Consider the following 10,665-nt stretch of genomic DNA (forward strand, 5'->3'; position numbering starts at 1 on the left):
CTCCTTCCTCGCTCCCTCCTAGGCAGGGACACCCTGCCCCAGCCGCTCCTCACAGCCCCGCCGGAGGGAAATGGGAGCTGGCGGAGCAGAAGGGCAGAGAGACGGAAGCAGATGAAGCCAAATTTGACTGACAAGTGCCATTAACTGTTATGAGTAGAAAAGCTGCCCGTTTTTGTAAAAGGTTGCAGAGTTCACAGGTTGGGCTAGTTGCTGCCAGGGTGGAGTTCTAACTGTTATTGTAATCACCTGTCGTTTTCATTAACTACCTGTCGTTGACGGTTAAGAATTCCTGGAGGGTGGCACCCAGACGGAAGGTGAAGAGGAGGAGGCCTCGGAGTTAGCATGGAAATGACATCGGAGCCAGCATGCAACGGGAGAAGCCCCTCACCAAACCTAGCCAAAAACCCCTAAAAACAGCGAGCCACCACAAAATTGACGAATCAAAGTGATTAGAAGACTTGAGGAACAAAATCTAGTATCTGCTAAGACCCTTTTTACCCCTCACCCTAACCACAGATGTCGGCTAGACAGAGGACCTCAAATGTTGAGCCAAGAAGTGGGGAATTTCGTGATGCTCCTGTGCGGATGGAAGCCCCAGCTCTGTCCCCAGACCAGTGGACAAAGCTGCACTCTTCCTCCTTCTCTGAGTCACTCCCGGGAGCAGGGGTGGCGTGAGTGTGGACCGATCGCTTCTCCCTGTCTGAGAAAGATCTCCTGCCTGTGTTTGTTTCATTAACTGGAGTGGGTTGAATTCTCTATCTCAAGCCAGCAGGTTGGCTTCTGCATTTTGACTGTCTGTGCAATATGTTTACTTTCTGTTGATACTCCTTCATCTCTTTTGTTTTGGAGTAGAACAAATCATAACAATATGAGGTCTTATTGCAATTGTGGTGGCCTCTGTGGTGGCGTGTTGTTTTTTGTTTGTTTGTTTGTTTGTTGGTTTTTTGTTGTTGTTGTTGGTTTATTTTTTTTAAAGTAAGCCCATTGTAATTATATTTTCCTCAAAAAATTTTGTCACAATGAAGTATAGTAAGAATAGTCAATGAAAACAACTGAGTTTTCATTTTCCTGTATTTTCCTCAAAAAATTTTGTCACAATGAAGTATAGTAAGAATAGTCAATGAAAACAACTGAGTTTTCATTTTCCTGTATTTTCCTCAAAAAATTTTGTCACAATGAAGTATAGTAAGAATAGTCAATGAAAACAACTGAGTTTTCATTTTCCTGTATTTTCCTCAAAAAATTTTATCACAATGAAGTATAGTCAGAATAGTCAACGAAAACAACTGAGTTTTCATTTTCCTGTATTTTCCTCAAAAAATTTTATCACAATGAAGTATAGTCAGAATAGTCAACGAAAACAACTAAGTTTTCATTTTCCTATATTTTCCTCAAAAAATTTTGGCACAATAAAGTATAGTCAGAATAGTCAGTGAAAACAACTAAGTCATCTTCAAAATATAGCAACTGGTTTATAATGTCCTTTTTTATGCCATGTGAACATTCTCTCAATTTACATGAATAATGTTGCACAAAAAAAGACCAAGGAATGATTGCATTGAGTTTGTTTCTTAAAGAAATGAAAGATTTTGAAATGCACAGCAAGATGGTTAAAAAACCAAACAAAACAACAAATTATGTCCCATGAGTACTTGGTTTCTCTCCAACTGTCCTTAAGAGGTAATACGTGAAAACAAGCATAAGTGTCATTGCTGGCATTAGAAAAATACAAGAGCTGTAACTGCTGCAAATACAGCTTAGGGAAATGGTTGTGTAGCATTTCTGATAGAATGTGATGCTATAGGACCTGGGGTGCTGCAGTGCCAGTGCCCTTTGTGACATGTACAATAAATAACATTAATCAATTTACTGCCAAACCATTGGAGTTTGTTTTATAATATTCCTTTTAGCTATGTTTGTCAAGAAGAGACTAAAACATCTGCAGCAATAAACATAATTTTTAACTGTCACATTCTTGTTTAGCTTCCAGAATCACTTTTCTGTGCCTATGAAACTCTTGATTCAAAAGATGTTCTCTCCCTAATTCTGTGGTGGTTTAATGACATAAGGGAGCCACAGATTGCACTTCAGTAGGAGAGAGTTCGTTCCGACCCTCGGGGTCACTGTGCCTTTGAAGAGAAGTGTCCAAATGTCTTTGCTAACTCACCTCCCTGCTGCTCTGCCTGATGCCTGCCAGTAATCAAAAAGTAAGAAGCATTACTATTTTATGAGAATGGATTGCTGCTTGATATGTCTGGAAGTAGATAATATTTTTAATATTTTAAAATTGCTGGCTTGTTTGGTAGGATGACCCCTGTGTGCTTCTCTATGGGTGGGTATACATACAAGTTCAGATCTTGTGAGTTGTTTCTGGAGGACTTAAAATGATGATACAATCTTACACTTGAAGGATAATCACGCTGTATGTATAAAAAAGCTATTAGTAGTGACGTGAAACACTACCTGTTTGAAGGACATTTAGAGTGTAGAGCAGCTGAGATTGTACAAGTTTTGCTTTTAGGTTTATGTTGCTTCCTCAGAGAGGAAAACCAGCCAAACATAAATACCCCAGAATGCAATGTGATAATCCCCAAATCATTCTCATAACCCTTCCAGGCAATGTATTCTGTATGTACTGTTTAATGCATGAAGTCCCTGAGACACAAAGCTACTTTGTCTTGGCCGAAAGAGAATTGGAAAAAATGCAGACAGTTCACTGATGGCTTTTAATGACCTGTTCAGATGATAACTAAGGCACAAAGTGCCAGAGGCTGGCAGCATGTTGTAAGGATGTACATCTGTGTAATAGTCTACAAACATAAAAATATTTTAAATGCATAAAGGAGGTCTTATTATAGACTTAGGTGTAATAGAAATAATTTATTAGTGTTTTCCTTGGTTTTCTTGGATATTTCGGTTTCACCTATTTATTAAAGAAAAGTTGTCTTTACTAAATTCTGACCCTACTGAAGTTAATTAGCTTGATTATCTTCAACTTAAAATAAGACCAAGGAGTCTTACTTACCCAGTTTCTATGTCAAGCTTATGTATTCTATTTAAGCTGTAGCATACTGCTTAGAAAGATACTGGGGAATGATGGGTGCTTCATGACATACTTTGATAATTTTTTCTTTTTTCTAACTGTTGTATGCCTTGGTTTCTGTCACACGCTTCCCAGACACAATCCTCTGTGATGCTTTTCTCTGCTGGAATTGGTTACTGTCAGAAATCTCTACCAGAACATGTCTGAGTCAATATCTGAACATACTCTTAGCTAATCTTGTTTAGGTGTTGCTACTGTGCTTTCTGGGCTTTGAGTCATTTTTTAAAAATTGTTTCCAGTTTTCCAGCATCTGTTTGAGACATGACTAGCAGAACATTTGAGCTGGAAAAATCAGCTGTAAAATAGATGTCTGAAATAATATAAGTACACACAAAAGGGCTGGAAGCAAGACAGAAGTTCTCTCTACCTCTGTTTTTATTTTAGTCTGGACAGTACTTCTAAAACATACAGTGAAATATGCTCTGGAATGCGACTCATAAACCAGCGTTTTGGGAGGGCTGTATAATCTCCCTAAATGAAGACATACTCAGGATGATGACAGTGAAATTAGACAAATTTTGTGAGATCATAAACACCCAGTCATTAGAGAGTTGGGGTTGCTCAGCCTGGAGAAGAGAAGGCTCCAGGTGACATTTTATTGCTGCCTTTCAGTACTTAAAGGGGCCTGCAAGAAAGATGAGGACAGATTTTTTATAGCAGAGCCTCTTGTGATAGGACAAGGGGTAATGGCTTTAAATTCATTAATATATTTAAGGATATATTTAGATATAAGGAGGAATTTTATTATTATTATGAGTGTGATGAAACACTGAAACAGGCTGTCCAGAGAGATGGTGGATGCCTGGTCCTTGGGAACATTCAAATTGGATGGAGCTCTGGGCAACTTGATCTATTTGAAGATATCCTCACTTATTCAAGGGGATTGGGCAAGATGGCCTTTAAAGGTCCCTTCCAACCCAGACCATTCTATGATTCTATGATTATTTATAGGTTAATAAACATTTGGAGCTAGATGAAGTTCTGACTTGAGCATCATCCAATTTATGCCTGTGTTACAGCTCAGAAATAACTGTTAGTGACATGACCAGATTCCTTCATAATTGGTTTAAACAAGTGGATACTTGAGTCCCTGCTGCTATCAGTGAGTTCTTTTCTTGATCCTTCAGTGATTCCCCTTACTCACATTTTACATTTTTACCAGTTTCATAACCTTCTGTGGACTTATGTCTACATTTATATGCTGCAATACGTAAGAGTGGCAGAACCTGTGCACGTGATGATGTGGTCGTTCACATTTGTGCACATGATGTGGTCATTCATCAGTTGATTTTTATAAATTTTTGTAATTATATGGACATCATGTTGGAGTTGCCCTCACAGCCTGCAGAAGGGTTCAGATTTGCTGCATAAGGTAAGAAACTGTATGGCCTAGGACAGTCCAAAATAGGGGGGGTGAGGAGTAGAGGAAGAGACAACAAAATTTCATACAAATTTTATCCAAGAGAGGTTTATTTCAAATTGGACTTCTGGCAAATTAGTTTGTTGGGTGCAGCAATATGTAGTTAGAGCTTCAAAGCAAGTCTTGCCTACTAAGAAGCATGGGACTGACCTTGCAATTTTTCATTGTGTAGTATTTTTTTAACTACTAATAGTGTAAGTACAGGTAACAGGTTCCATCTACAGAAGCTATGGGAATAACCAGAGGATACAGCCCAATGTACTGTTGTAGCTAATACACTATGCAAGGCAAATTTAAAGTGGTTAAAGAAACAGGTTATTTTATTCAGCTGCCTGTGATAACAGAGGCTGTGCTTTGTGGCTGAGGAGGGCCATCCAGGATCTGTTTTCAGGAACAATTTTCCTTGCAACAAAGCAAATTATACATATAGAGATATGAGCTCCCCTAGGATTAAACTGGGGAAGCTGAATACACGCTTGGATGATATTGCACAGATTTGCCATACCACAAAAAAGACATATGCTTGTAGTAATTAAATAATATGTTGATGCTACATTTTCAGGAAAAAAAGTGCTCTACAGATTTTGCTTATTGGGAGTGATAAATATAAGAAGTATTTGGTCTCAATGTACATGAAGTATTAAAACACAATATTGTGTTGCTTATATGAGCTGATATTGCAAACCATGTGTTAAAAGTGAAACAAATCTGCAGCTCTTTATATAGAAGAAAACTATTTAAATAGGAAAGGAAAAAAATTAATATCTATTTGTTGAATTCAGACATGATCAGAGTAATAGTTTTCTTTCTATTCCTGTAATAATTTAATGCATATTTTTCCTCCCAAGCTGTTACTGCAGAACAGATTTTTTTTACTATACAACAAAATGAATAACATATTAAACTGATTTGTTAAACCCTCTTGAAAATGCTTACCTTATTTACATTAATATTCATTAAAACATAATAAGTTCTGGGCTTGTGAGGAGAAACACCCTTTCTTTCTGTTTGTCTAATTCAGATTAACTTTCCTTTCTTTTGGACTTTTTTATCCCATCAGTTTTTACTTGCTGTAATTCTGCTTCTGTGGGAATCAAAAGATGTATTGACCTTGACATGTAAATGAAGCCACCTCATGCTGATGAATCAAACCATGTAGGTGGAGCTTCATCAGCAGGAGTGTGTGGGAGAAAGGCAGCACAAGCATGTCATCGCTCAGCTCTAGATTTTTGGGGTCATGTCCCAAACCATGGCTAGCAATGCCCTCCTAGAGGGTCACGTGGCAGAGGGTTCTGCCAGCAAAGGGTTTGGACCCAAACCATCTTTCCGCAAGCTACAAATGTTGTTAAACCTTGCTCTGGGGTGGAAAAAAAATATATGGGACTTTCCCAAAACCATGTGAGAGCAGAAGGATTTTATAGCAGTTATTCTTCTGCTGTGGATTCACAGGCAATATTTCTTAAGTTGTCAGTTGAACTGCAGTTCCTAATTTGAGGGATCAGTGGTCTATTGTAGGAACAGGACTATTTCACTACCTGAGTGGGGTTTTGAAGACAAATGGTGATAAAAGATAGATGAGCAAGAACTAAGACATCAAAGTCATATAAATAATCAACTGCAATAAAATAATGGTGATAAACAACTAATGGTGATAAATAAACTATTTCAGCAGTGATTCCCATACTTTTCATTGTATCCACTAGTGACTCTCCACCTAAACTTGTCTAAATCTGGGGGATATAATAATTTTCTGGGAGTAAAAGGGACATTAGGCCAAGAAAGACACTGAGGCACAAATCCCATCTAATGGATAAATGTTCTAACCATGTAATTGTGTAGAAGTGGGCAGCACCATCCCCTTCTACAGAAACTGCCCCTCATAGGCAAGCATCAAAGCATCTCAGGTCTGTGAAAGGAGGTGAGCGGGTTCCTGCCCCCAGACAGGGATTTTGTGGGGTGATCCCAAGCAGCCTGCAGGAGTCTGGGCTCAGTGGGGATGAAGCACACACATCTCTTTAATATTCCCCTGTGTGGGTTTTAGGAGGAGTGCAGGACAATCCAGATACCCAATGCTGCGCTTGGACTTCCTGTGTCCAGCTGTAGGACAAGGCTGGGATACGGGAAGGTAAGATTTGGGATGAGTGCTCTCTTACACTGGGTAAATTAAAAACAGCTTAATCCGTAACAAAAGAGAGGCAAGCCAGTTCACATCTGCCAGGATACCCAAGGATGGGTACCAGCAGTTCCCAGAAAGCAGCTGTTGTGCAGGAATTCCTTGCTGCTGTGCTTTGGTCATCTCCCTCTCTCACACTGAAATCTTTAAGGCTTTTATGGAATCCAGCTGTAGTAGCTATTCTATTTTACTAAGAGAGAAAATATCTTGAGTACTTATTTTGAATATGAAGCAAAACTGTCCTGTTTTCATTTACAGAAAAGTTGAGTCCTCTCAAATGATATCAAGCAGATCTCACTAGTGAGGGGAATGAAGTGCTTCTTATAAACAGTCAGATATCCAGCACTCTGGTCTATTTATCACTGGGTCTCCATTTTATTGTTTAATTACAGCTTTTTAAAAATATAGTGCTCTTACAGAGAATATGTTTGTTATTTAAAGAATTAATGAGTAACTACTCATAGAAAAAAAAATACAGGAAATACTGCTACTTAAAACATTTTTACATTGGTTTTGATTTTACAAACTGTTAGTATCTTTTTGTTAACTATATTGATTGCCATTTTAGTTCCAAAAGTGCTTTTTTCAGTGGTCTATGTACTTCAGCTACTTGCAAAAGCAATAATCAAATATACATGTGTTTATATTGCAGTCTGTATCCCTGCTTTTTACCCTATATAATAGGGTTTTGTTAGTTGATTTTTAGTTTACAGAACAAAGAAGTATAATAAACATCATTAAGAAGACTGGTCTTATTTATTCATTGGAAGAAATCTGTGTTTGCCTTTACTCTTAAAATCAGGGTAGCAAGGAGCAGTTGTGGCATGCTCTAACTCAGCACACATGTTGACAGTCCTTTACAATATGCACAGTTTATTAAATTTAAACAAGTTATCTCTTTCCATTTCAAAGTTCTTCTGAGCTAATATGGTTATCTTTTCTTTCCCTTCACTGTGGAGTATCTTCACTATCAAATCATGTATGCTTTCTCTGTCACTTGTTAAAGTAATTCCTTAGACTCATGTTCAGCCTCCCCCTATTTGTTTTTTGTCATTGTTCCTTAAGATTTTATGTTAGGTTTTTTTATTTTATTTTTTTAGTTATGTCTGTCTAGAGATGTTAAACACTTGTTATTTAGTTATTTTTCATATCTTTATGTAAAATTCTAAATCCTTATCAATAATTTCTAAAATTCCTAGAAAATGGTTGATAGTGATACAAATATGCAACACCCTGAAGGTTCAATCCTAGCCTTTGCTTCTCAAAGCCAGCCACAGTAGATATTAAAATGCACAGCTAAAAAAGGATTAATGCTGTAGCAAAACATTAATTGTCACTGTACCAACACCCAAAAGCATGCATACATTTGTACTCTGACAATATCTGTGATTCCTTTGGTCTGTACAGACACAGACTCACACAAATTCGTAGGGATCTCTGCAGAGACAATGTTGAGAGCTGCAGCTGAAATGCATTCACTTCAGGATTAGTGCAGACATCTCTCATTATTGTTTTGAACTTTATTTGTGCATGGAAGTTGTCTAAAAAAGGAACACAAAAATCACAGCCAGTTCACCCAGTGCTGCCAAATCTGCTGTAGTGGGGACCCCTAAAAATGGGCTGTCCCCCAGGGAGGGGACAGATGCAATGCAAAATCATGGCTCTATTACTTGACTTCCAATTTTGCCTCACGTTAACAGAGAGCAATGTGTCAATAACTATTTGAGTTCCAGGCAAGCAATGTGCTCAGACTCCATATTTGGTATTCCTCTATTTGCAGAAAGGAGCAAACCCCTGGGACAGGTTCCCATTATTCCCCAATGCCATTAGCAAGCTGTCCTGGCAGGGCAGTGACAAGCGTGCCATGGCTCTGCTTTAGGAAATCCAACCTGTTTTATATCAGCTCTCCTGGTTTTTTGGGGGAAGCATGTGATTCAGGTAGAGCTAGAGCAAGCATACCAGGCCCTTCTATCAAGTCCCAGAAAAATCACTTGCGAGCAGTTCATAGAAACTGTTCACTGTGCAATTTCAAATAATGAACATACAAAATAAAGTGTCAGCAGGGAGCTGCTCATGCATAATTTGGGAACAGGGATAATTGTTCAGTGTGATTGAATAAATTGTTTACTGCACACAGTTTAGATAACTTTAATGGCAAACAATTTTACTCTGTCCTTATACCTCAGGATCATGTACCCTTTAGATAAACATCTACATCAACCACCTGTTAAACTTTGAATACTTTGACTGATTATTTTAGAAAAAAGTTGGCTCCTGGCTCTAAGCTGGCAACAATCAGTTACTATACTATTAGTCAGATACCTGGAAGCCCTGGGATGTGGTGTTTTATATCTTGGATTGAAACAAGAATTGTATTAACAGGAGACACCCTTCCTGCAGGACTTGCATTGGAAGAATTGCCTGACTATACATCAGAAAGTGTCTGTCAGAGGTCCTGAGGTAAACATGCACTGGAATGCACATACTCCTGTTAAATAAACCTCCAGAACACTAAAGAACTGAGAGAGTATTTGTCATTCACAATCTCTTCTATACAAACTTCCTTCCAATAAAACATAATTCTTGAGGATGCTTTCAGGCAAAACACATATAAATAAATTTTCTGTGGAAAATGTGTGTGATTTTCAAGTTATATGGCACAAAATTTCAGCAAGAGGGATGGGATTTGCTGGTGTATTTCATCCCACTCCAGACAGTTGTCAAATATACCCAGGATGAATTGCTTTCTAAAGGAGCCCACTTACAGATCCTATGGAGGGAATTTAAAAGATTAGTTTAGAGTAGATGCTGAGTACGCTTCCTGAAACTATAAATGGAAACATTTCATAGATCTTGCCATTGTCTGAAAATAGCCCTGTCAGCCTGGCATATCTGGGATCCTGAATACAAAGCATTTGTTCCCTTTAGTGAAAACTTTGCCTAAAAAAGGCTGTGACATTGGGCTCTCATTTGGAAGAGGCACATTGCTTGCAGTTTCACGAAAAGTTTCTTCCTCATCTGCTTAATAAAGTTTTCCTTTAAGTTTATCTAAACTAAACTGAGAGACAGGAGGGGAAGGTTCAGGTCTCAGCTGTGCCTCTGAACTCCTGCCTGTCCTCTTCTGAGGTCCAGCACCTTCCTGCATTATCAGCAGGATGATATTTTCCCTGGAATACAGAGGAAAAGGCAGGCACCAAGAGATTAAAGTACACTGTTGAGGATCACAAAGCTGGCTGCTGGAGATAAGCAGCAAGACTGAGCAATTTGCAACACCCATGTGACATTTTCTACTGTGGACTATTATTGTGAAAAATAACTGTATGATTGGAGAAAGTACTTATGCTATCAAGAATCTAATAGCAGGAGAAGGGGAAGAAGCCTGTATCAATGAACAGCTGTAACACTATTAGACCTGTCTCTGCTAATGAAATGCATCAATTCCACACAAATCTCCAAAAATTGGTCTGTCTGTCCAAAGCAAATTCCTCATTCTGTGTAAATGCAAACAGTTTTTATTTCTTGCCTCTGCCAGATTAGTTTGTATTTGCAGACTTCAAAGAACCTGCAGCTTGTTGACAAAGATAGGTTAAAGCAGTCTTTATAGTGATTTAGCAGTAGGACATTAATTTAATTAAACCAGCCCACTCTCCTACAGTACAAGACCTTATTTTAAGGGGATAAATTCTACTCAGTACTTTTTACTTAGAGAACATTTGTTATCTGTATAAGTATAGGTAATGTTATCTAATATTATCTGTAAAGCTAAAGGCCAATAATCTATTATATAAAATTAATGCCAGTGTTTCCTCTGTTAGGGAAGTTTTTCCTCTATGCACAGGTGCACACCACAGCCCAAGACTAGAGTCTGTCAGAGCCATGGCTGTGTGCTCCACCTGCTTATGGTCCTCCTGGAGAGAGAGGATGTAGGGGCATCTCTTTGCTCCCTCTTCCCTTTTCCCTCTTCCTGCT

General features: G+C 38.4%; 1 protein-coding gene across 1 annotated transcript in view; it reads left to right on the forward strand.

Moving 5' to 3' along the window:
* Positions 1-10,665, forward strand: part of BVES (blood vessel epicardial substance) — a 49,585-nt gene that overhangs the window by 14,505 nt on the left and 24,415 nt on the right.

This window comes from Geospiza fortis, unplaced genomic scaffold (assembly GCF_000277835.1).
Source record: "Geospiza fortis unplaced genomic scaffold, GeoFor_1.0 scaffold486, whole genome shotgun sequence".
NCBI lineage: Eukaryota > Metazoa > Chordata > Aves > Passeriformes > Thraupidae > Geospiza > Geospiza fortis.